Below are 27,574 nucleotides of genomic sequence, written 5' to 3' on the forward strand. Positions count from 1 at the left end.
GCTGCATTTTGTTATTTTGAAGCCAGGGAATGTGCAGTTAAACTCTGACAAGGGTTTTTACCTTGACTTCAGACCCTTTCAAAGCTTTCTTTTTATCCTGAGTGAACAAAAACACAACACACCTTGGAGAGGGTGAATAGATTTGTGAGAAGAGAGGATATAGCCTCATCAGAAGGTAAATCACCAAGCTGAGGAGAATCATGAGAGCTGAGGATGAGTGATGTATACTTTAGTTAAGGGAGGGAGGGAGAGAGGATTCTGCTATTAGGTGGAATGTGGTAACTGTGAGAGAGGAGAGGAGGGGGTAGAGGCAGAGCGAGAACACGAGAGAGGCAGGCGGGGAGGGGGGCTAGGTTGCTGACTCTGAGCTTTGCTGCGGTGAGCTTTGAGCTAGCGACTCTCTGAGCTCTCTGGCTGTGTGTGTCTGTAGGCTGCTGTGGTGCAGACCGTAGCCTAGCCACATTAGCCTCCCTCCACCACTTCCACAGCTCAGTCAGCCGGTGCCTCCAGTGTGCTTCAGCTGCAGCAAGGCTCTACAGTCTCTGAGTGTGTCTGTCTGTCTGTAGCTGAGGATTTCCTGCCCCTGCAAGGATTCTCTCTCTTTCTGGCCAAAGCAGAGAGAGAAAGAGAGGGACAGGGAGTAAGAGGAGAGCAAGAGGAAGACAGGAGGGGGAAGAGCGACAGCGGGCCGGCAGTGACCTTCGTGGTGTGGTGGCAAAGCAGAGGAGGAGGAACCGGGAACAGGCACAGGATCCATCAGGTGTGTGTCAGCACTTAAAGGGATGAGTAAGAGAGAGTTTGAAAGTCTGCTGTGGGCTTGAATTTGTATTCAGAGGCTGCGCATGGTACAGTAGGAGGGATGCTTTATACGTGGAGCACAGAAATATGTCAGAGCGAGATATCTGTACACTGAAATGCACTTAAATGTCATTTTAAACTGTAATGCAGTGCTAGTGTTCAAGTTAAGAAAGTAGCACAGAGCTGAGGGAGAGGAGTTGTAAGTGAAGAAGATAAGCACTAAGAGAGATATTCTTCTGTGACATGTTGTAGATGGATACATCCTCACAGAAGCCAGATATAGAGATGCTGATATGAAGAGAGGGAGGAAAATATAAATGGAGAATACCAGAGATGGATGGAGCAGGAGAGAGGGGGAGATGTATGTTGTGCCAGCAAGAGCTCAGCGAGGATGACAGGCGTGTTTGTGTGTGTGTGTTTTCTGACTGGCTTGGACTTGGCTAGCGAGGAAAAACGGCTGTATCGGAGTATCAATCACTGTGGGCTGGGCGCTGCCTCAAGGCTGCAGGCTAGTGTGCACTCACAGCTCTCTGGGAGCATTTGTGTGTCTTTTTAAATGTTAATTTGTCCTTCTGTGGGATTATATCTTAGTATTAGTGCATTATGCTTCTTTATTGGCACTGATGGGCTGGAGTCTTTACTATAAAGGGAATGTCTCTGTTGGAGGGAGCTGGCCCTCGTGTAAGGTGCAAGTTACAGGATGTAGTTGTGTGATGTACCATACATCTACATCTGTGTATACGACAAGACCTGAAGCACTACTAGCATTTGTGCTGAGAGTTTCTGAATCAAATCAGCGGGAGGTTGTAGCATGTGAGGTTCCTGTCCCTCAGCCAGGAGGCCTGGATTCAGTCCTACATGACAGATATCACGTGCTGTGCTGAACTGGCCTTGAGGCAGTGAATCTCACCATCTAGAGGTGGTGCTGCTTGGTGCTAAAGCTCCCTGCTGTCACTTTTGTCATATTTGTGACATTTTTATACACATATTTACACCCAAGGAAACATGGGCAGGATGAGCACTGTCCAATGGACTCTGGGACATCACATCTCAAGGCCAATCACAGTTTTGCTCATTCTTAGAGTCCTGTTAGACATACACTGATCAGACTGTGATCCAAAATGCAGGAATGTGTGCACCATCGACAGCTAGGTAGAGAGCAGGGGGATGTGGGAGGATGAATGGACAGGAAAATGGGAAAAGCAATTAAAACGTCTAAGACAAAACTTGCAAGTCACTACATCGGCTCTGAGCCAATCGAGGGGCCTCAGTGAATGTTTTTGTGTCCACATGTTTATGCGCATTTGTTTGTACGACAGCCAGGGCTGGAGAGTGAGGCATAGAGGGAAAATATACCGTGTGTATGTGAGCGAAATCTGGCTTTGATGTGCATGCCTTGAGGATGGTCTGTCTCCCTGTATCTTTCTGTCTCTGTCTTTTGGTTTCCTTTTTCCCATCACATCACATCACATCACGTCTTTCTGAGGTAACAACTAGACATTGACCTACTGAGAATTAAGCTCGACTCAGGCTAATCCATTTTGGACCCTGCGTGACTCAGCAGCAGGAGCACACACACATATACACACACACTTGCAGGCTATTGGTAGTCGTGAGGTTGTTAAAATTCTGGTCTTGCTTCTGTATTGCTACAGCGCAGAATATTGACTGTGAATATTGGCACTGATATAGAGTGGATATGAGCGGTAATATTACTTTGTTTGAAAATAACAAAGGGCTACTGTATCATACTGGCAGCTGTAATATCACACTGTTTGCTGTACTGCATTTTCTGTGTACAAGTGAGTCTGAATGTGTATACAGGTGCTGTGCAGCGCTCATAACTTCCTACCCCTCCAGAACATCATCTGTTAAACCAAGAGGGGAAAAATCCAATTACATTCTCCTTACACTGTCTGCCAAAAACGAGACAGGCTTTTTATATCTTTGATTTTACAAATCTCTTTCAATCATCAAATGGGCCGAATGTACCTAAAACGGTATGCCTTTATTGTATTCATTTGGCATGCAGCATGTGTATGGGTTTGAGAAAGTTATGCGTGCATAAATGTGTGTGTGTGTGTTTCCAGCTAAGGATAAGTGTGTTATCCATGTGGAGGTAAAAGCTTTCCCTTGATAGATCCTGACAGAGAATTCCATTATCTATGTAGGTGTTTTCTATATATCCTCTATGGATGGAGTTCAGTTTGAAGCACTGTATAGGTGTGTGTGAATGAGCAATATAAATGCACATATTTCTTTTACGTAGTGCCTGTGTGTGTATGTATAAGTGCAAGCTATATAAATGCACATATTTATTGTATTTCCGCAGTATGTACCTTGTCCTTTTGTGTCCTTTATGCATTTAAGAACCCTTGGACATGGCAAATGAGAGATGGAGGGAATGAAAGGAGGAGAGCGTCCCTTCCTCTCATCCCTCTCTCTGGTGCCGCTTGGTGCTATCATGGCCGTAATGAAAGCTCATTTATCTCCATCTCAGCACAATCTCATCATTCACAATGGGATTGCAATAGATCTGGAATGAGGATGAGTGTGTGTGTATTGTTTAGGGGATGGTCATGTATGTGTGTGTGTGTATCAGAGTGGATGTTTGAATGCAATCAGTGATGCAGAAATGGACCTGTTGATGTACCTGTTGAGTAGAATGAGTGGAAATGGGTCACATTTGATACAAAAGGGCAGTGTGTTGTTGTGTTTGGTCAGCATTGGGAGGGCAAACTGTTGGCCCAGAATTGCATCAATGGACATAGATTACATTCAGAGGTCAGGGTAAGTAAGCATCCATTTGAGCTGTGGAGCCACCTCCTCAGCTCGGAGCTGAGAGGGGATGAAGAGAGGGCAGATTGGAAGACAGACGCACAGAGAAACAGAGGGACGTGTGTGGAGAGATAAAGGGCTGAGTAATGTCATCATAGGCCCCATGTCCTCCAGGTCTGATTAAGAGCCTCTCTGAGCACTCCCAGACGCTGCGCTGTGATAGGCCAAGGTCATGGCGAATCACGGCGCAGCGCTGCAGATTGATGCTTAACTCCGTCAGGAAACGTTGGAATCTAATTTGGCCAATGGGCTTCCTCTCCACTTCAGATGAAGAGGACGATTCCTCTCGCCTTGGGGCCCTCTGAGGAAATTTGTGTGTATGTGTGTGTAAATGTCTGCTGGCTGGCAGCCTAGTCAGATGAGGGTGTGTGCGCATGTCTGGATTCACTCGGCATGTGTTCCCACAGCATGTAAATGTGAGTGGAAATCTGTGTGGGTGTGTTTTCATCTTATTGTGCTTGTGCTGTCTGTGTGTGTTTGCCTGTCTCTCGCTCATCCAGTTTGTGTGGCACCTCCACACTTGTCAGCGTGTGGTTAAGGAATGCGTCGTAAGTGACTGGCAGGCTATGATATTAGTTTGGGAATAATAAGAGTATAATAACTCGGTGGCGTTTGCCTCCAGAGAGTGACTCTCAGGTAATCACATTTACTCAACACAATCACTGTCTCGCACGCCAGTGCCCGGGACAGGGCCACGCTCTTTTTCATTTCCTCTTATGAATGTCATGAGCTCTGGTATGTGTGAAGTGTTGTTTGTGTATGTGTGTGTGTGTGATGCTGTCTCGCAGCTTGGTTATGAGTGCAAACTGCTTCAGTTTTGCAGTTTCTGTAAATGTCCATAGGTACAGTAAGTAGTGAAAGGTTGTCAGATATCAGAGATGTGCGAGTAAAAGGCTGAAAGTACAGCTGTATGTGTGGACACATCACCAGCTGCCATATTAAGAGAAGGTGCTGATACTTATACTCACGTCTTTCATTTGTGTAATCCACGAGTGTCCTTTTTGAATGCAGACATAGATTTTTTTTAAATGTATTGTTTTGTAATAATTGTGTATACCTGTGTGCTTGTTAGGAGTGCTTAAAGCGTTAGAGCTTTGAACTCAGGACTTCAGCACCAACAGAGAAAAGTCTGAGGTACTGCTGAGGTAAAACACAATCTTAACAGGTCTGTCTGTGCAACAGAAAAGTTTGGCCTCCCTCCTAGAGAGAAGTTAAGAAATAATGTGGGTGCAGCAACAAAGTGCACAGTCACTGTTTTTTTTTTTCCAGACGGATCCAAGGGGCTGTTGTAAGTTAAATGCAATGCAGCAGAAACTCAAACATCAATTATGGTGATGCAGTATGGCAGCGTTGGTTGCGTTGATGAAGACATATCTTCTTTTAGGAGAGGCAATATCTATAAACTTCAGGAACACCTTTTCATTTGAGCAGCAGATGTTTTCCTCTTAGATTAGTTCTGTCAGTGGTCAGCAAACTATTTATTCTTCCATGTTTGATGGAAATAATTTAGATGAAGCAAAATCGTATTAGTGGCATGCCTTCATGATATTTAAAGGAATACTAAGCAGATTTTCAACCAGCTCTGCTTAACGATGTGGGTAGTATGTGTAAATGAACCATGGTAAACTTGCCTCTACCTTACCAGTTCACAGATCTCATACTCGTCTTTCAGCTCAAATTTACTGAATGACGCGTTACATGTCATCCAGCTGATTTTCGCTGGCTCTAGGGCTGCTGTACCACACATTGTACCTCTGGATTTTTGTGTGCCCACCACCATGGACGTAGAGGTGCATTGAGAAAGAGATCTGGTGCTCTCTCTCTTAAACTCAGATCAAACGGTATAAACCAAAGAGTTCTGATCAGATAAAAACCAAGAATCTGTTACTGTATTGTTTCTCACCTAAGATGTATTCAGGAATATAATTTAATGCTTTGGCTGGAGATAGCAGAACTAGTGAAGAAGACATACTGTTTCCTACCCTGTTAAAACAGAGGCTCAATATCAAACGGTAAAACTAGACATTCATTCATTTCTGTAACCGCTTATCCTGTTGGGGGTCACGGAGGGAGCATATCCCAACTGACAATGGGTGAGAGGCACGGTACACCCTGGACAGGTCGCCAGACTATCTATTGCAGGGCTGACACATAGAGACAGACAACCATTCACACCTACGTCCAATTTAGAGTCACCAATTAGCTTAACCTGCATGTTTTTGGATTGTGGAAGGAACCCCCCCATCCTGGGGTTCGAACCAGGAACCCTCTTGCTGTGAGGCGACAATGCAACACTGCACAACTGTACCACCTAAAACTAGACAGTGCAGATAAAATACAGACCAATCTGTTGCTGCGTTGCCTATTCTCACCTCAAATAATTTTAAGACACTTATTTTGGCATACTTTTTAATGTACCTCCATATCGTTGGTTACCAGCCAGTCACTAGAGATGCACGGTATTGGATTTTTTTGCCGTTATCCAATACCCTGGAAATCCAGAGTTCTTGCGTGTCACTCTGGCAATCAGTAATGATGCTCATTACCTATGCCGTTGGAGCCAAGCTGCACCAATCACATTGGTGTATCTGATATAGGCGGGCCAGAGGCAAGCTAAACAGATGATGACAGCGCTGCGATGACGAAGTCCGGAATCAGTCAGTAAACATTGCAAGATGCAAGGAGGACGTTTTTGCTGTTTTGCCGACCGGATACAGCAAGAGTCTAATCTACCAGTTAGCTCTGCTGGTAGCTAAGCGCTAAGTATTGTTCTGATTGGTCGTAGTGTTATCCAATTGTGTGCAGTGATATTTTCAAATGCATGCTAAGTGCCGCCCCTCGAGTTGGGCCATTTGCATTACTCATAGCCAGACCCTAAATCTTTCTAGGTTTGGGTCTGGATTTCCAGGCTAGTTATCCAATATACCAGTACGGCTGATTCTGATAGGTCATTTTAAAGCCAATATTGGCCGATACCAATGGTGTGCTGATATTATCATGCATCCCTACCTGCCGCCATATTGTTCTCTATAGAAAGTACTGGACAGTTTAATAAGAATAGCTTTTGATACTGTTCATGCCACATAAAAATGGTTGACCAGTAAAAAAATCATGCACTTTCTTTGATTTGGCTTAAACCTTTTATTGTTATTATACTTAGTCAATTAATGTTAAGCAACCTACTGTTTTTCACTTAACCAGTTTATGAAATAAGGTCCAGAACTCAATGTGTCATCCCCACTTTGCTTGTTTTGTTGAAACAGTGGTAAAAAAGAAAAGAAAAATCCAAATATATTCAATTTAAAATGATAAAAAAAACAGGGAAAAGCAATACGTCCTCTTATTTGAGAAGCTGGAACCAGTAAATCTTGTTCAAAGATTTTTTGCTTGATACATGAACCCAACAAGTAATTGATTATCAGTATTGTTGCTGAATAATTGCATATTCTTTTACTCACTCACTTTGTGCACTTAGATAAGGGGTTAATGCAGAGAGCGAGAGGAGCTTGTGAAGTGAAAGGTGTCCACTGGAGTCCTCAGTGGCGCAGCAGTGGAAAGAGAAGGAGGCAGCAGGTGGAGAGAGAACGCAGTAAAAGGAGTGGACGAGGGGTAACAATATGGCTGAGCTGGTGGATCGATAATATACTCTCTGATCCATAACATATTAATAGGAGGGAATACATTATTACTGTTAAGAGATGTCAGGTGGACAGGGCAGAGACACACACACACACACACACACCTCTGAGTGCTGGGGAATTTTCAGCTGAGCGAAGGTGAGGGACACAACACTGCATCTGGGCACAATGCCAAAGAATAACCCTCAATCCTCTCCTCTCTCCTCTCCTCATTCTTAACCTTGGGACACTCTGTAGAGCTCCATCTCCTCTCCTGTCCTCCTCCTCCTCCTCCTCCTCCTCCTCCTCCCCCAGATGTACCCCCTCTGTCCATTTCATTTCCTGTCTTAATATCCTGATTGAAGTGGTCACCTTTCTCTGTTGTGGTTAATGAGCAGCAGGTGTCTGAGTGCAGCTCACTCGACCATGGCTGGGACCCAGGGACCATCTCACAGCAGAGCAGCTTCTTTATCAGCCTGGAAAAGAGGAAGAGCCTGCGGTCCACCCTCCTAAAGCATTTTAATGGTTTTTCATGAGGAGGGGAAATAAAAGGGAGAAAGAGAGACACAGTGCAATGTTAGATGAGACATTAAAAGGTGTGATATTAGGGTGTTGTGTGCGACAGAGTTATTGCATTAGAACATTCTCACAGTGCTTTTAGTTGTTCAACTCAGTGAGACTGTTATAGTGAAAATAAGCTTGGTTTTAAAAATTGTAGAATCACAAAAACATTACGGTGTCACCTCCTTGCCAGTACAGTAATATACTTACTACACAGCCTGTTCTCTTTCCCTGGTCATCAAATACCAATACTTGTCACGCCCCTCGGTGTCTGATAGCGATGCATTGGGCACCATTTCGTCCCCGATCACACAGAAAGCGATTTGCAGGTTGTGAAATGCCTTTTCTTCAAATAAAAAAAAAAATCAAATGCCACAAAAAATGCTTGCTGCACCTCTTTATTGTTGCCAGGCAACCACAGACTCACCTTCTCATTCTAACCTTCCCATCTAACCAATCTACTGTTTATTTATTTATTTTTATTTATTTGACAGTAATTAGTATCTAGTTCCTAAGATGGACAGGCAGAGGGTACTTGCTGTAGCTCTGGTTGAGGGTGAGTGGCTGTCAGCAAATTTTTTGTTGGGCACAGATAAACGGAGATCTTTGTGGCTACATGAGACCCAAAAAAAGAGGCTGGTTTACGGGGAGTACCACCAGTTGGTCTAGGAGCTTCACCTCCATGATGACTGTTTCCAGGCATAATTTAGGATGACTCAGGGTCAGTTTGACAACCTGCTGTCAATCATCAAGCTGTATAGCTCTGGGTGTCCAGCAGCCACTACCACCAGTTTCTCCTCCATTGTTTACCAACTGTAAACTTGTTGTTGCAGCTACCGCAGAAGACCTGCTGTCTTTCAACTCATCTGATTGGACAATGGGAAAAAAGATGAGTAAAAAAGAGATGATGGGGGGTGTTTTTACGCGTTGAGTTTAATTTTTTTCAACTAGAGGAGTTCAGAGTGCTCTGGCAAAAATGCCAGGTGCTTAGATTGCAGAAATGCGAGGCACGTCGCAACGCAATCACTGCGAGCAAAAACCTTCAATCTCATTAAAAACAATTACAAAAACGTGCCTCCATCTGCTAATACACTTTCTGTGATCAGGGCCTTCGCCTGTCTATGTGATGCACAGCTGAAACACATTGTAACACATAGTTAATGTTGGCACAGTTCGGTTTAGGCAACAAAATTACTTGGTCAGGTTTAGAAAAAAGATCATGTTTTGGGTTTAAATAAGTACATTTGTCATGTGATGTAACATGATGTAAACACATCAGGTGAATGACATCAGTGTGGTAGTGACTTTTGGTTTCACAGGGGACACGAACTGCGGTCTCTTGGGTAAAAGTCCGGTTTTGTTTGACCAATCCACCTCCCCATCCTCCCACCATATTCGGACATTCTCACGCTTTATACTACGTCAGTTGCTCTCAGCATTAAGCCTTGCCACAGATGGGTTTACATTGGAGTCAGCTGACAGCCCAGTGCGTGTCATAAAGACGCTAGAGGGTGCCTTTAGCGTCAATATCACATGTCAGGGGAATGAGAAAGGGCTGATATTTGACTTCCTAGAAATGAGAATGAGCTAAAATATAAACCCACTATAGTACCAGAGTTTCAGCGACAGTTTGAATCCACACAGTAATAGCCTGCACATCAATAGTGTGCACCTGTGTGTTTATGTAGCCTGACAGCAGCGTTCTGGCTGTGTGAGTTGTCCATTGCAATGCAATGCAACATAGCACAGCAGTTATGTGCTTTGAATACACAACTACATCCACTAGATGTGAAGACAGAGGAGGAAAAATCTAAACTGATATGTTGTGAATATAATGATGCATCTCCATAGTCCTTTCTTTCACTCATTCTTGGTCAGCTCTCTGCTGTGATGCTGAAACTATATTACCAACACTAGAGACATGTCAAACCAGTCATGCCATGATTTGATGAGCATACATTTTATATAAATAAAATAATGTCTCGTGTGACAGTTGAGCCTTGACGAGACAGATCGCAGATACGCGTTATTCATGCAGCAATGGTGCAATTCAGTAGAAAGAAAATAGTTCCTACATGTAACTGCTCACAACAAGGTCTGTCCCCCAAATTCCACCAGATGCGTGTGAGTTGTGTCTGCGCTCCAGAACGGTAGCGGAGCCGATAAATTTCAATTCTAGTCAATGTGTGTGCTTCCACCGGTTGCGGCTGTGCTGCGTTCCAGCTCCGTCACAGCTGCGGCACTCCGGAGCCCTCCGCAACAAATACGCAGGACTTCTATTTTTGCTGGACGCCGGAGCACAACGCAACAATTCAGCACAGAGCAGATCGTGCGGGGCAGGAAGTTGTGCACAGAAACAAAATAAAACATCCGGTTAATTTTCAAAATAAAATACACAGTGTTCACAGCGGATCATATTTCCCTGCACTACACCCTGAAAATGTCATAATGGGAAGAGGCAGGCCTGAAGTCAACAGGTCAGAGGTTTTCAGACGTCATTTCACCCTGTTGACACCATGGACGAGGAGATGTTAATCATGGAGGTGCACCGAGATGTCTTCCTACTACTCCTCTGGTTTTGTGGTTCTGTTTATAGAAACTACATCTTGTTATATCGCGCGATTATGCGTGAATTCGCAAGATCTCGTGGGTCCTCGTGACTCCCACTGTCTGGTGGAGCTGCACCGCTCTGCACAGCGAACGCAGCTGGTGCGTGTTGATGGACGATGGAGCATGCAGTGGATAACCAGTGCAGCCGTTCCGCAACGGACTCGAATCCAGTGCAATTCCGGCGTGTGAATTATCTTGAGGAACAAGGTCATGATTTCTGGGAATAGACATTGCTGTTGAGTTCTTCAAATATATATTTGGCACTTTGAGCACCACAAGCTGAGTGCCATCTACTTCCATTAGATTCAAAAGAAGACAGACTCTATGGCAAATATCTCTAACACCCACTCACAACAAGACAGTACAGAGTGATGTATAGCACTACAGGTAAAAGGTGAAATATGTATTTTTGATATTGGGGTGAACTGTCCCTTTGAGAACTGTAACATGAGGATCAAATATTACTCTGTTGTGAGTTGTTTAGTAACTAATGGTATGTTAAAAGTACAGCATGTATTCTGGTTTTTCGGTTATCAAGCACAGAAAGGCAGCTTGTTTGTTTAACTCTGTGTATCAAATTGTTTGGTGTGTTTCAGTATAAATGTGTGTGTTTATCTATAATGTATACATGTATTGTTTGGATTCAGCTATACCTGATAGTGCCTGAGTTTATCATGAAACGAGACACATATAGGATGTATTATTTTGTGTGAATAATGGAGAGGTTAGCATACTAGTTATCAGTAGTCCTCACCCTTAAAACCCAATGATGTACCCTTGAGAAAGTCATTTAACCTCAGCCATGCTCCAGCGAGCAGCAGAGGGCTGACTGTACATACAGAGCACATCAACATTTGTCTGTGTGTAGCAGAACATTTGACATACAACACTTAAAATGCAGAGTATAGTGGTGCATAATGAATCGGGATGTTACTGACAAGTAGGAAGATATGCAGCATATAGGGAACAAATGGTAAATAAAAGATGAAAGTCTCCTCCTATGAGCTCCCAAAGCTTTCCAGGATGTCACACCTCTGATTTGATTGGTTGACTGGTGCAGTGTTATTTTTGCTGTCAAAAGGAGGCTGGGTAGGTGCTAATGGATGGCTGCCATTTCTAAGACACGAAAATAAAAGTAACACATACATAGTGGGTCAGCGAAGCCTCCAACCTACAATGTTACAGTCCTGGTGGAACTCAGAAGCTCGGACACTCCATCTTTATGTTTGCAGCTAAAAATAGCCCAGGTTTATCGTCATCACATGGTCCCTCGGGTGTTTGTTTGTAGAAAGTGAGCAAGGGTTAGAGAAATGGGCACTGCGTTCTGGGTTCAGCTCCAACTTTATGTATTTATCTCTTAGCCACAGCTGAGCTTAAAGTGGGACGAAGGAAAAAAATGGTGGACAGTTGGACAGAGAGGTGGGTGAGGGGGAGCACACACACACACACACACACACACACACACACACACACACACAGGGCTGAAGCCAGGAGCCTGGCTCAGGGTTTGTAACTCTGACAAGCACAGATACAGTAGGTCCATATGTGTTGGAGCATCGTACACATTGGGATAAGAAGCATGTGTATTTGTGTGTCTACAACTCAGTCACTAGAATGTATGTTTCTGGAAACCACTTGCCCGTAAACCCTGATGGGGAAAGTGATTTAGAAATCTACTTGCCCAAAGTCAACTTTTACTTGCCCTTCTATAAATGGTTTTATTTATTAGCGGTTATCAAATTACAACAAAGACTAAAGCTGATTGTCATGAGAACGTTTATCTGCCTTGCTCTCAAACCTGTGGCAAACTGTGCAATACATTGGAGTTTGACCTACATCAACTAAACTTGTGTTTCCAGGATAATTGAAATGCTCGAGTCTGCTTCAGTCCGTTGACTTTGTCTTGAAGTGCCTATTGACAGTGTTCACATACAACTCAGAACAGAGATGATAAGAAAGCGAGACGGCAAACTCCTCAGCTACTTCCATCATCAGCGCCAGAAATAATAATGTGTTTGATTTGTTTTTACCACTCCCTCAGTTGTGAGTTGGGCAAGTGCAAGTGAGCAGCCTGACATGATATTTTACTTAACCTGGGCAATCGGCTAATCCTTCTTGTTGAACCTTGCATCTGTAGTGGATTTGTTGAAACTTTAGAGGTAATAAAAACATTATGTTTTGTCTTCAAATACCCCGTTTGGTCGCTAAAAACATGGCAGGAAATGTCTAGTTGTGAGCTGGGCAGGTGCAAGTAAGTATCAGAATTTACTAGCCTGATGTGACATTTTATTTGCCCCGGGCAATTGAGTAATCCTCATCGTCGAACCTGCATATGTAGCGGGTTTGTTGAAACTTTACAGGTTATGAAAGCATTATGTTTTGAATTGAAATACCTGGTTTGGTTGCTAAAAACATGGCAGGGAATGTCCCGAACTCTGGCTGAAAAACACCCAATGAACAGCCGCCTTTGTTGGTCGTCTGCTGCTTGACAGTCGTCTCACCCGGGTGTCACATCATCCACCGTTTCCTCCTCTTCCGGATGAGACACTCAGCTGATATACATGGAATCAGAACTACGTCATACGCATGAAACATACAACATATCCGTAGTTTGCAGAAACGTACAATGCAGTTTTATTCTGGCAGCTGGACCGGTGTGTGTGAGAGACACAGTGAGAGTGGAACAGTGGAGAGCACTAAACTACAGACATAGTTTCACTGCTCATGTCAGAAAAGCACAGTGATGCGGTTTCCCTCTTTTTTATTCCCCTTTTCACTCTCTCTTTCTCTCCCACCCTTCCCTCTCTCCGCCCCCCCTCCCTCTCTGCGGTGTGAGTGAGGCGAGGCCAGATGAGTTGCTCTGTCAGAGGGAATGCAGTAGTGAAGGAGGAGAAGCTTTATTTCTCAGTGAGAGGTGTATTTTTCTCTTGTCAACAGGCATGGCTGCATCAGCCTCTCCTTGACCCCCGCCCCCTCCCACCTCCTCCCAATCTCCATCTTTTCCTTAGATTTCTGCGGCTCTTTTCTATCTTTGCCTCCCCCTTTCTCTCACTCTCTCTCTCTGCCTCCTATCTGGAGGCGTACAGAGGACAGATTGAGGGTATTATTTTTCTTCGACTGAGTTTTTCTGCCATGCGGTGATACTGAAGGTCCCATTCTGCTCCTGTGTCCAAGATAAATCAAAAACATTTTTCTACAGCTGCAATCAATGCCCTAGCCCTTTTTCAACAGCTCTGCCTTTTTCCTCTCTCTCTTACACATAGGCACACACTCTTCTACACACACATACACACACACTTCCTCTTCTCTGTTTCTTCCTGAGGCAGTGGTTCTTTCTTGAACGCTGACATCAGATAGCCTCCCTCCAGCAGTCCACTCCTCTGGGAGGGATTTACATCTCATTTGCATATCATTACAGATTTAATAGAGCAAACTGTGCTCCATCCTGAGTGAAAATGACGAGAGGGGGGAGAGGAAAGGTGAAGATAGCTGGGGAGAGTCAGTCTACTGGTGACTGTGTGTGCCTCTGAGCAGCTGTTACTGTGTATCCCCTGTCTCGCACACAGCTATGTCCCTCTGCAATTAACCATATTCTTGAAAAATAAAAATGATAATGATGATGATGTCATACCCTTGCAGAGAGTGCAAGTGAAACTGGAACAGGTTTCCACAAAATTAGATGTCTTTAACAAACACTTTTTTTTAATCCCAGCCCAAGATGGGTTACATTCATAGCTTTACACTTGGTTCTACACACTATATTGAAAGAATATAATGCTGTAAAGAATAAAAAAGGCCAATCACTGCTTGGGTGTGCTTATTGCAGCATCACCAGCTTGACAGACTGAGACCAGTCAAGTGGCGAGCTATGAGAATGACACAGAGGCTCGAACAGCGCAGCCAGGTTTGTAGAGATGGGGATATCATGGATCAGGTGGAAATGGTTACATTTAATTTGTGCACTGCTGCACAGGAAACATTTAACTGAGCTGTAGTTTTCAAAATCTAACAAATCAATTGTTTTTAATTTAATTAAACTTTGAAAGGGTTCAAAAACTAATGTGAAGTGTTGTTTTGGTTACACACTGATTTTAGAACATAGATTGCAAACCCAAGGAACAGCATCAGAAAGACTGATGAAAGAAACCCTGAGAGGTTGCAGTGAGTTACAGAAGCCAGTGGCACAGCAGCTGGATTGATTTGACTTATTGATTTATTTTTTTATTATTGTGCCATGCATAAATATTATGCTCAGCCCAAACAACCTTATAAGACACCGTTATTTTTGAAAATTAGTTTATTTAGAAAAAGGCACCAAAAAACATGTAGAAATATAAATTACAAATAATACTAAACAAACAAACCACCCTGATGTTTTTTCCCCAAGCTTTTGAAACAAACAACTATTTCATTCTGCCATCATCAGAACATTTCCAAGCCATTCCTAGACTTTGACCAGACACTTTATTAAAGGTCCAGTACATAACATTTATTAGCAGAAATTGTATTTAATATTCATAACTACATTTTCATTTAGTTATGGTTACCTGAAAATAAAAATTGTTTTTGGAAACCTTTAAGGTTCATTCTCACTGCCGCGATGCGGAAATGCAGGATGGATTTGCAGAAAATTCATGCAGCGCTTTTCCGCGTTTAAACCATACACACAGGCGCGGTGTGGAATTTCGCGTTGTTGTGTTCCATGTCCGCGCAGTGTGAACGGGTGTGGGTGAACATGGACTAGAGTAGCAGCAGCAGCAGCGAGCTACCAAGCTAATGTTTAACAAGCGTCAACATCATCTTTCTTTAGCACTTACCACTCTCACCGCAGCCACCAAGCTGGACAATGGACTGCCAGATGTTGTCCTTTAATTCATTGTTCATAAAATCATCCCATCTTTTATCAAAAAGGACGGGGTGCTGTGAAATGAGGTTCATCAACCTTTCTCCCATACTGTCCTGCCTGACTGGATTTTGGGCTCTCCCGGGTCTGCACGACATCACTATAAACAAACAATTTCATTGGCCCAGCTGTGTAGTTCCGCCGGCAAATTCTGTGGAGGTCAAAGTGGGCGGAAACTTTTTTCACCGCACGAAAGTTCCGCCCCGGTGTGCAAACTTCCATAAGAACCCATGAAATCAGCTTTTATATTTTTCTGCGAGAATAATCCGCATGGATATTCGCCCTCAGTGAGAATGGACTTTTAGAATGAGTGTTTTATATCTTCAAACAGAGGGTCCTCTTTCCGGGTCTGCCATGTTGTTATACAGGAGCCTAGAATGGACAAATCAAATGTTGGCTGTAAATTGCACGGTTTCACACACATTTATTTATTTGTGGCGGCCTGCAATGATTACAACATCTGCCACCACAAATAGATTTTCTGTTTTCGGAGCTGGACTGTTTGTTAGGAGCGCTGTTGGAATATACGTACAGTTATCAGTAGTACCACATTGTCAAAGCGTAGAGTTTACTCAGGGCAGAGATGTAGCAGCAGAACATCAGGCGCATTCAAATTGAAACTTAACCGTTTATTCTGCTGGTCTGAAAGTTTGCACTGACTTGCAGCAGCTGCTCCTCTCTGATCTGATCAGCTTTAAACGGCTCGACAGCTAAATTATCCATCCTGTGAGTCATGCACTGCTGCTGGGGTAAAAAATAACTTGCGCTGCATTCATGGACCCGCAGAAGCCTCCGAATTTAGAGAGGGGACACAGAAGGATACAAAGGGACACACAAGCGTTTAAAAGAAAAAAAACAAAAACAAAGTTTCTTTAATGGCATCATGACAGCACTAGTTAGGACTTCAGCTGTCTCTTGATCTTGGTTGACAAATTTCTTCCGCCTTGCTTAAAGGCACCTCATCAGGGAAGGTGTTTGATGACACAGCAAACTGAAAGACAGTTTTTGAAATCAATAAGTCACATTATTGTCGTTAGAAAGTGGTGGATGGACTGGTTAAGACAGTATTTTGTTCCTCTTCTCATAGTGCACAAATACACTTTCACATACAGTTAATAGGCCAGAAAATATGATTTGTTTATGTAAATTCATATCAGTCAGTGTGTGACAATCCTGAGATAAACTCTGGCGTATCACACAGCCCTTTTTTAATTACCTTATTGTGCTGTCTCTTCTCAGCAGCAAACTCCTGGAAGGAAGAGGCTTTTTCAATTAGGACTCCCCCCCCCATCTGAGCTCCACTCTCTACCACACGCTTTGTTATTGTGTGTGTGTGCGTGTGTGTGTGAATTATTTGGTAACCTTTCTAATTTCACACTTGTTAAGTTTCCATGTAAAAGGCAACATTTTAGAAAGAAGCCCTCAGGATGGGTGAATGTCATTAGTGACTGTGTGTGTGTCCCTGAGTGTGTTTGTGTGTATGTCGCCGCTTTGATAGTACACAGATTAGTAATATAAAATCAGGGGCAGGTTTGAGTCTCTCAAGGGCCCTTTTTCACACAGACCTGGACACACATACACACAACAAAACACATCACCATACTGTTGCTTACATTCCTGCGACCAAATGAGGTGATCAGCCATTTGCTGCTGTTTGTGATCTCAGGCCTCCCCTGGCAGGCTGCGCTGCTGTTTCTGCCATGACGATTATGCTTTCTTTGCGTTTGTTCCTCTCTCTTTTCCCATCCCTCTCTCGGTCCCTCTCTTTCTCTAATTTATGTGTTGTTGTTGGAGCTGGTGCTGATAGGCCCAGAGATGGCATTTAGCTAAAGAGCAGAGAGGCTGTTAGCTTCTCCATTCATCTAATCAATCTCACTAATGAAACCACTGTCCTCTCCACAGCCTCTTTCTTCCCTCTCTTCTCTCATCCTTCTCTCTACCTGCCCTCTACCCTCTCATCATTTGCTCTCCTTGTGCTTGTATCCTTTAAGTGTTTTGTGGCACACTGTTACCCATTCTCATTTTGTCTCCTTCCCTCTCTCCTTCCATCCTCCCTTCCTTCGTGTAGCTGTCCTAGATTCACCAGTGGTAGCTCTGTTCCCAGTGAGGCTGCTTTTTCTGGTGTTTGCTTCCTCCATTTCAGCAAAACCCATGTCTCCTCCCCTCCCCCAGCAGATAGATGGTGGATTGACCCAGTTAGGGTTAGAATGGGTATTGTACTGGGGGTGTATATGTGCCAAGGTGTGCACATCTGCGCATGCATGTATGCAAGTGAGTGTTTTCACATGTGCACATGGGGCTTCTTGTACATGCATGTGTGGTTTTGATCCTGTGTAGGAGTGCTGGTGCTTTAGAGGAGTAATTTGGTTCAGTGGTTAATCAGTTTTTAATTGGACTTTGAGGCAGTGTTGTCGACACAATGTCAATTTCAGACAGATTATTATGTGCTTTGTAAAGAGGTCTTGTTATATATGAGTATAATCAATGAGGTCAAAGCTAGAACACCAAAAGGTGATACTGTAAGGGGGGTCACCTGAGCTGGAACAATTAGCTGATGAATTGATGGACAACAATTTGACTATGAATTAAACAGCTTAAGGCCTTTTTTTGAGGAATAAGGCCACGTAGTATTTGTTGGCTCCAGACTCTCCAATGTGACAATTCCTGCTTCTCATGGTCTTGTTAAAGTATAAACTGAATACCTTTGAATTTAGAGCTTTTGTTTGGGCAGAAAGGACATTTTGAAGTTTTCATTTTGGGCTCTGGGAATATTTTCACCGTATGGGTATTTTGCCAAATGATCAATTTATCAATAAAATGCAGGATAATCAAATGTAAAAGATAATGGTAATTGCAGACCTACACTCTGTGTTATCTGACTGGAGTTTCAACAGACAAGGCAAAATCTTAGGGGATGAGATCTGGAGTGCATGGATGTAATAATAGTTTCAACAATAGTTTCTTTATTTAAAAAACTTTGACAGACGTCAAAGGTTATTTTTTTTGTGCTCCAGCCATTATAACCCCATATGTTAACACGATGATGCAAACTATTGTTGCTCTCCCTCTGCCAAACCCTTTATTTTCCACCACAGGACTTATTCTGAGTCACTACATTAAAAAGGAGAAGCTGGATCCAACTCATCATCCATTTGTAAAGGTGGTGTCTTTGACCCATGGTTAGTCCCATTCACCACTGAGAGTTAACTGGTAATGTAGCGGAAAGCAGAAGTACTGTTGCTATGGCTACCGGCAGTGTAATATTGCACACTGATTTAGTAATGAGGTTAAAATGTCAACACGAACTGTGTCTAAGGTGATTCAGATTTAACTGAACAGTCCAGTCCTGACCAGAGGAGAATGTTGGCATTATGTGTTTGTGTAAACCATGAATATGTTAATGAACAAGTTTCATATGTACCAAATAAGTGAGCTGACTTTTGTCATCAGGGGATGGTGGATGGCGTGTCATGTAGGCGAGATGCCCGCCAAACTGCAGACCAGTGTTCAGACACAACACCAGTTGACCTGCATGGACCTGCACTTGTGTAGCGCCTTTCTAGGGGGTCTGCCCATTTTTCCGACAGCCCATTGGTCCGACAGCCCATTGTTCCGACCATATTAAACCCATTGTTCCGAAGTCCCGTTGTTCCGAAATCATCATGATGCCCTGTGGTTAAGGTCTGGTTAGGTTTAGGCACAAAAACCACTTGGTTAGGGTCAGGAAAAGATCATGGTGTGGGTTAAAATGAAAAAGAAAGTGACAAACACATAAGCCGTGAGCCTGCTCCGCCTCAAGCCTTTCCCAGCTGACCCAGAGCCGGTCGCGGTGCACCATCAAGGTAGAAATACGCCCGCTGGGAGCCATTCAGCATTGCGGAAAGCTCCCCACACAACCCCGACCCCAGAGTTAATAACAGGAGGTTATGGTGTTTCATTCTCTCCTCTCTATGACACTTGTATCTCGACTAGTAGCCTACTTTTGTTGCGTTGCTGATCCTCTATGGTACACAAATACAGTAATAATCACATATCGGAACAACAGGACGTTGGACTAATGAGAGGTCGGAATAATGCTACAGCACCCCTTTCTAGTCATCTGACCACTCAAAGTGCTTTTTACACTACGAGTCACTTTCCATTCGCACACACATTCACAAACTGGTGGCTGAGGCTACTGTCCCACTCTATCTCAGAGCCCCCAACCCTTTGTTATGTTTCCACTGGTGTTTGTGGCACTGGACCAGTTTTATTTTTTTTTTTTCTTCAGCAGCACATTGCGGTGTTTCCCAGCAGCATTTGAGCCACCAAACCTGGGTGTTTCTCATCCACACATCGTGGCCTCTCCCAGTGATGGTTGAGCCACTGAGTCTGAGTGTTTTTCACCCACCTGCTTCTGCTTTACCTTCAACTCCTGTGGCACCAAACATGGGTGTTTTAATCCAGTACATGATCTTTTCCCAACCACACCTTCACCACAGCGTTGTTGAGAAGCTTGCAACACATCTGTGGTTTGCAAACAGGTACAATACAAACAATTTTCTGTCGATTGGCTTGAACTGACACCTGTCAGCCAATCATTAATTACTAAGCTCCCTTTGTTATTTGGTCACTTCTCTGCCTGTAAATCTTGTAAATCCTGTACTTCTCCTCTCCATTCAGTGACAGTTTTGGATATCTAAAAAGTGTTAAAAACATCCAAGGTAGCGTGCCGAGATGTGAAGTAAAGTAAACAGGAGGAAATGAGTGAAATTGCTTAAAGTGATGAAATGTCTCTTTAATACTGTAACTCTATCCAGAGAGAGTGAGAGAACAGGAGACAGAGGGAGAGAGAGATTGCCCTCAGGGTCCCTGTGTTTCTGTCTCTGCATCACTTCATCCTGAAATCTGTATTTGTGTCTGTGTGTGACTACATGCATGTGTGTGTATATATATTACCATGTGTTTGTGTGTAGCCTTGGGGTGTTGACGTGTGCTGGACAGAGAGCCTACAGAGAGCCTTTGTAGAGAAGTCTTCCCTGCAGCAAGGTCGCTCCTTCCCTCCCTCCCTCTCTCTATATATCCCTCGCTCCTCTCCTCCCTCCATCGGTGCATCTCTGTCCATATCTGTGCAACATTCAGTTTTCATGTTTCTCTCGCTCACTGCCACACACACACACACACACACACACACATACATTTATACCCAGACAAAAAGCACATGCTACATGAATTAATTTTCTGAAGGCAGGTCTCTGGTGAGGCTGGTGGCTGTAACTTCAGAATATAAAGTGGACTCTATATCTGTCATGGTGAGCGTGCTTGTTTGTGTGCGACTGTGACTTTGTGTGGGTCTGCTGGGTAACACCGCTGATTATAATGTATAGATACACTGACTTTTGTTAGAGGGCATAACTTGTCCCTTATAGTGCATCGCATACACACACAGTCACACAAGCTTATACATTAAAAAGCTGAAAAATCATTCACTGTGTCGTATATGTTGTCCCCGCGTCACAAACTGTATACAGGAGTATGAAATACACACAAAACATTATTCATTTTCAATAGTAGATACACAGAGGGACATTTTGTCCTTGTAATGCTTTGATGTACACTGAAGCGCTGCACTTTTAGTTGACTCTCTGTTTGTGTGTGTGTGTGTGTGTGTGTGTGTGTGTGTGTGTGTGTGTGTGTGCACTGCAGGACAGCGATACCGTAATTCCCCTGCTCTCCCACTGTGAACAGAGGAGCCGCATTGCCATGATTTTACCTTTGAGCCTTTACTACACACATATAGTATGTGTCTCTCTCTGTCTCTCTCACTCATTCACTCACTAACACACACACACACACACACACACACACACACACACACACACTCTCCTCAGCTGGATGCACATCAATCATAGCTCCAGCCTCACCTGTCATTGTCTTTGTTGTCGCTTATACAAACATCCTTTTCCTGGTCCACCGAGTATGGACCCCAATCAGGATTTACATTCACAGCACAACACCTTTTTGCTCCCATACACACCTCCTCCCACTGGGGAGGAAAATAACACAACAGCAGTGCTTCAGCAAAAAAGCGTAGAGGAGAGTGCTGTTTCACTCTTGCAATTACAGTTAAAAAAAGAAGTGGTGAAATAGAGAAATAGATATGGGTTCTTTGCGGAGGAGTTAAGTTGATTTGTGAATGTGATAAAAGACGAAAAGAATGGATGGTAAAGATGTAGACGGCACGAATGTGAAATTGGGACAATCAAGTCAGAAGGAGGGACAGGTGAGGCGTGTGTGTGTGTGTGTGTGTGTGAGATGAGCCTGCATAAACATGCACAGTGCTGAATGCTGATCAGGGACAATAAAACCTCCATTAAAGATTTATTCTGGAGAGACAGAATAAGGGAGGGCCAGATGATAGAGAGAGGAAGACGGGAGGTGGAGGGAGGTAGAAGGTAATGGGAGGGGGGAAGAGAGAGCACTCAGGTTTGTGTCACAGAGTGGATTATACCAAAGACGCCTCTCTCCACCCATCACTGCGAGACACACACACACACACACACACACACACACGGGTGCTCAGACTCTGTGCATTTTAATAGCCCTGTCACCTCCAGCTATAATACCAGACAATGGCTCTTTGAGCAGACACTCGTCTTCAGAAGTGTCTTTCGTGCTTCCTGACAGGCTCAAGCGAGAGCTAACTGGCTAGCTCACCACAATTATAGATCCCATCTGTGTAGTCAAAGAGCTACGGCAAACCTTAGCACAACAAGCCCGAGGCCTACTCTGTCAAAATGTCACCTGGACCAGGCTGTGCTCCAGGCGAGACACCCATGGGGAAAATGTAATCTAATTCGCCGCCCCCCCCTCCTCCAATGAAGTGTGCTGTCAGCTTTATCTGGAGCTCCAAACCCGTGCCCCCCTCCTCTACAAGCCCCTGCTTTTTTATCCTGTTTGAGATGATTGAGATTCAGAGTTGATGCTGATGACATTTGAGCAGGTACTTTACTGTTCCCCTCACTAGTGACTGACTGACTGACTGACTTACACACTGGGTGAAATGCTAAATGCATGGGGGGGGGGGGGGGGGGTTGGCTGATGGCATGGAGTTGGAGTCGGAAATGGAAAATGGGACTCGGTGGTGAAAGAGGGAAAGAAAGGAGACAAAGAAGGATGTTGGGGGAGGTTAGGGAGCTGGAAGAAAATCACAATCAATGGAGCAGATATGGGGGAAAAGGGGAGTCGAGAATAGATAAAGATGGAAAGTGACGAAGGGAGGAGGGGACGGAAAGCACTAGAGAGATGATGGTGAGGAGGAGAAGGAGGAGGAAATGGAAAGGACTTGAGAGGGAACAAAGGGCATCCAAAGGGCAGCTGGGACAGAAGAGGGCAGAGAGTCTCAGGAGTGGGACATTTACTCCAAAATCAACCAGCGCTGCAACAGAATCAATACAAAGATCCCCATGTAGGCTGCCAGGATTAGTGTGTCCGTATATGTGTGTGTGCATGGGAATGTGATTATCAGCGTGTTTGAGAACACTGTGACAAGGATAATTATGTTTGATTACTAAAGACCCCAGTGAGGGTTTGCATTATCAGCCACTGTGCTCCTTTGGTATTTTCCTAAGCCTTGATGGTGAGCTGCCATCGCTCTGTGTGTTTTTCTGATAGCCCTGTCTTATTCCTTTTCTATTGAACTTGTTAAACAGGAAGTTCTGCATAGTAAATACAAAGTTTGAATTGGTGTCTGTGATTGATAGGGAACTTTTTTACACCCCCACTCCACAGAAGTGGAGCTCAGTGAAGAGTAGTTCAGTCAATGATTAATAATAATTAACTTAATTTGTAGTGGACTTTTGGAGTGTTTACAAAATGCTTTGTCAAACCCAGTAAAAGCACAGCGCTCAGCTAATAGAGAGAGGCTTATAAACAGCTTTAAAACTGAGAATTAAGCAAAGTAAATGACTGAAGATAAAATAAAGTAGCAGTAATACCAAGAATTAAAGAAAAACAACACACTGTGCTGCTGTTGGTTTATAAACATGAGTTTTGAGAAGTGATTTAAAGGATGGCAGGGATTCTGCTGCATCTTATCGGAAAAAGTTTCCAAATGTGGTGAAGGGTTGTTGACCTTTAGACATCCGAGTGTTGAGGAGCTGAAGAAGCGCGACAAGAAGTTCTCCAGCAATCTTAAAGTCAGATTTGAACTGAACATTGAGCACATGGAGAGGAGCTGAGACTGGACTGGTATGAAGTTATCTGTCAGGACCAATAAGGAGCTGAACGGCTGCAGTCTGGACTTCTTGGAGTTTAGACAGAGGCCTTTGCCAGTCATTAATTTCTCCAGGCTACTGAAAGAGATGATTAAATTTGATTTGGGGTTTTTGGAGTTTTAAAGCTTCACAATCAATCCAATATTTATCACTATCAGGATTTTAGCTTCCCACAATTAGATGAACATCATTAGCTGTGATGTTGACGTTTAAAATGTGTGCTCCACTCTTAGAAAACTCAACTACATATCATATCAAGCAACTTCTAAAGTAACAGCCTTTACTTTTGAAAAGCTGTCATGCCACTATGTGTGCACCCTGCAGCAGCTGCCTGAGAAAAACTTAAATGAATATTCCAACTGCAGACAGACAAAATAAAAAAACATCCGTTCGTCAGCCTCTATCATCTGTTATTTGCAAGTCTTTCAGATTTAGTAAGGAACAAATCTTATGCAACGAGTGCATGACACTCGTGTCTGCACTGCAAAGCAACACGACTAACTTGTTAAACCACAAGAAAAACCCCACAAACTGCAGTGAGATGAATGCATGAAGGTCATCACTAGCCCCTTTTACACTGCCAGATTTTCCGCGAATGTTGGGCCGTTTTGCCGGCAAGCTGCGAGCGTTTAGACACACAGAGGCGGATTGGCGAGTTGATCCGAGGTGCCCAATTTTCCGCCTCGTAGGGTAGACATATTGGAGGAACCCTTTTAGTTTAAACAGACTGAGGCGGCCTTCCGCAACAGGAGCGGCTGTTGAAGACTTGTGAGAGGAACTGTTGATGACGCCGCATGTGCGAGCCACTGGCGGTGGATAAACAGCTGATAGCAGGAATTAGCGAGCAGCTAGTAGCAAGAGGGAGACACAAACCTGACAGACACTGTAAAGATGAGCAACTGGGGAGACAAGGAATTGCACGCCCTCCTTGTCCTCGCAAACAAAGAGGCCATTAACCGTCAGATGACGGGGACTGTGAAGAACAGGCCGACTTATGAGAGAATCGCCGAAGGACTGACCAGCCGCGGCTTCCCTCCCACGTCACTGTTTACGTCACACGCTGAGCTACACGTTTTGTTACTTGCTCACGCCCCCCATTGCCCCGAAAAAGGCGCATTCTGTATAAACAAAAGTAGGTAGGCGGCATTTTGCTGCACTCCCTGATTTTGTTTTTATACTGCCAATGCTGAAAAAAGACTGATTGGGCTTTCCCGCAAATTTGCACAATTCCTTTTTAAAAAGAGCTTCTGTTGCCTCACTGAATCCTCGTCCTTGTCCAGTGGCAACTCAAAAATCAATAACAGTGATGCTGTACAGCATGTCACGGTACAGTGACCGCTGTAAAATTAAAAATACCTATCCACCCAGCTCTCAAGAGACAGACTGAAATAACCAATGCAATTTTATTTATTTATCTTTTCTATTTTTTTGAGGAGATGCACTGTGAATAAGAACCAGTTTTATTTTGATGCAATTATTTGTACATTAGCAGGAATGTAGCATCACGTGGAAGTAAAAGCAGCGCTGTGTTTATTTAAATGTGGAAGTGCAATAAAAATTTTTTTGAATAATCGATCTCAGTATTATTCAGAGTTATTGTAGTTATCATTTTGACCATAATCATGCAGCCCTGTCAAGTTGTAGAAAAGAGGAATTGTAGAAAACGTTATTGTGGTTTGATGGAAACAAGGATATGAAATGGTAAAACCTGTTTTTTGTTTCCTCCTTTCTGATCTGTCTCTCTCTCTTGCTTACTGTCGTCTCTTGTTTAGGCTTTTGTGTCGGTACATTTGTTTCTCCTTGAGCATTTGGATCCGTGTTTGGAAGGAGGTTTGCAGGTTATTAACAGTTTGATCCCCATCTATTGTGTGATTGCATCTGAAGTGAAGCCAGTGCCTGTTGTCCAGCTCTGCTCTGAGCCTGCTGACGCTGGCCAACACTCTGTGCCCAACGCACACACACACACACACACACACACTGATAATTATCCATGGCTGAGGGTCAGAGGTTTGTCTGTGAATGTGTATTTGTGTCATGGATGGACTGATGTCCTTATGGTGCTATTGGGACCGGGGCCATTGTGTGTGTAATAATTGGACTCAGAGACTGTAGAAATCTCTCTCACTCACACACACACACACACACACACACACACACACACACACAGAGCAACAAATATCGAGGTTTTCACGCATCAGTTACAGTTTCAGCTAATTGCTCACCTTTGGCTCCTCCCCCGCCCGCTGGTTCTGTCTGTCATTTCCTGCGTCTGCCTTACCCCCCTGCCCCACTCCATACCTCCACATATGCACACGTGCATGCACTCACATTTATCACTGCAGGTCTCCGCAGTCATGCAGTCATCTCACGTAGCCCCAGCCTCTCTGCAAACATATCTTCAGTCCGATCCTGCCCTGCATCAGAGTATTGTGCTCTGGTACACATAGACATACAGACACACACACACGTTCACATAAGCTTGTATATTAACTGGTCTTTATTGTACCCTGGGTGAACACTCAAGCTTTTTAACATCAATGAAAAATTGCAAGAATGATGAGGCTGTTTTCTGAGATATTATATTTTACTGTATTGTAGTTTAAAGATGGATGTTGATGATATTTTCACAAAACTGCTTGAATAGACGAGGCTGCTATTGTGGAGCAGTGGTTCTCTTCTCTGACATTTTATGGATATAATGCATAACAGTAACAGTACAGGACAACTAATAGTCTGTGCAATTACCCCCAAAAGTGAGCACAGTAACTGCAGGAAGTTTCTGTAAAATGAGTGATTTAGATGATCAGATTATTTCCTGTGAATGCTGCATCAGAGATGAGTATTCCTGTAATATTTGTAACCCTAATAAAATTCTCTGTTTTGTATTTTGCGACTTACTTAATAGACCTTTTTGTCAAATTCAGTGTCTCCTTCTCTCTGACACTTGGACGTTATTATATTAGCTCTTTGGTTGTTTTAACTGCGTACTTTCCAATGCAGGACGAGGCTGGTAAGCAAAGAGTGAAGGCTCTGTCAGTAAAGCTTGCATTCAGGTCGTCACTGTGCCCTCATCCTGAGACTTTTTATGCCTCTGCTTCTTCAGATTGTCCATCCTTCTGTCTCATTCTCATGAACAGGATATCTCAAAAAGTCGGTGAAGATTCTCAGTCATCCAGGTCATGGTAATAGTAAGTGCTATATCGTAGGCAACTGGACTTGCTTGCGTTTCTTGAAGACGTATCAGAGACGAACTCTTGGATGAGAGGCGAAAACGTCTTCAAGAAAGGCAAGCAAGTCCAGTTGCCTACGATACAGCACTTAAGATATCTCAAAAACAACTTGAGGGAATTCCTTCAAATTTGGCACCAACGTCCACTTGGAATCAGCAATGAGCTGATTTGATTTTGGTGGTCATAGATCAAAAATCAAGGTCAGTGTGACCTCATCTGTCTCATTCTTGTGAACATGATATCTTAAGAACACCTTTAGGTAATTTTTACAAAATTGGCACAAACATTTACTGCTAATAGAACATAATGGTGAAATAATGACATTTTACATCCAAAAGGCCAAAGGTCAACTTCACTGTGACATCATAATGTTCTGCAAAAACACTTTTCTGGTCGTTATTCAACACCATAGCTCCGGAACAGAGGGAGATGCATTTGGTCAAACACTTAAAGCTACTCTCACCTTTCTTGCATTTCACACAGCACTTTGAAAAAATTTGAACATCCACAACTCCCACCTCCCTCCAAAGTCCCAACCCCCTCCTCCTGCAACTCCACCTCCCTCCAAAGATGTTGCACAGGCGGTTACGTCAGTCGGAGTGATGCAGTGATTGGTCGGAGTTTTCTTAGAACCGTATGAGAATTATGAGTTTTTGTTTCTGGTGGAATTCACTTACATTTTAGTGTATTAATAGCATTTTAACCTAAACAAAGAAAAGGGTAAAATTTTCAGAACGGTAAAGTTGCTTTAATTGGTGACAC

General features: G+C 43.6%; 1 protein-coding gene across 2 annotated transcripts in view; it reads left to right on the forward strand.

Moving 5' to 3' along the window:
• Positions 1-371: 371 nt before the first annotated feature.
• Positions 372-27,574, forward strand: part of dab1a (DAB adaptor protein 1a) — a 306,640-nt gene continuing 279,437 nt past the window's right edge. For both annotated transcript variants that reach the window (XM_033621350.2, XM_078168485.1), the window contains exon 1: positions 372-760. The gene's annotated coding sequence lies outside the window, so the exon portion shown is untranslated. The remainder of the gene's footprint in view (positions 761-27,574) is intronic.

Source organism: Epinephelus lanceolatus, chromosome 6 (assembly GCF_041903045.1).
Source record: "Epinephelus lanceolatus isolate andai-2023 chromosome 6, ASM4190304v1, whole genome shotgun sequence".
NCBI lineage: Eukaryota > Metazoa > Chordata > Actinopteri > Perciformes > Serranidae > Epinephelus > Epinephelus lanceolatus.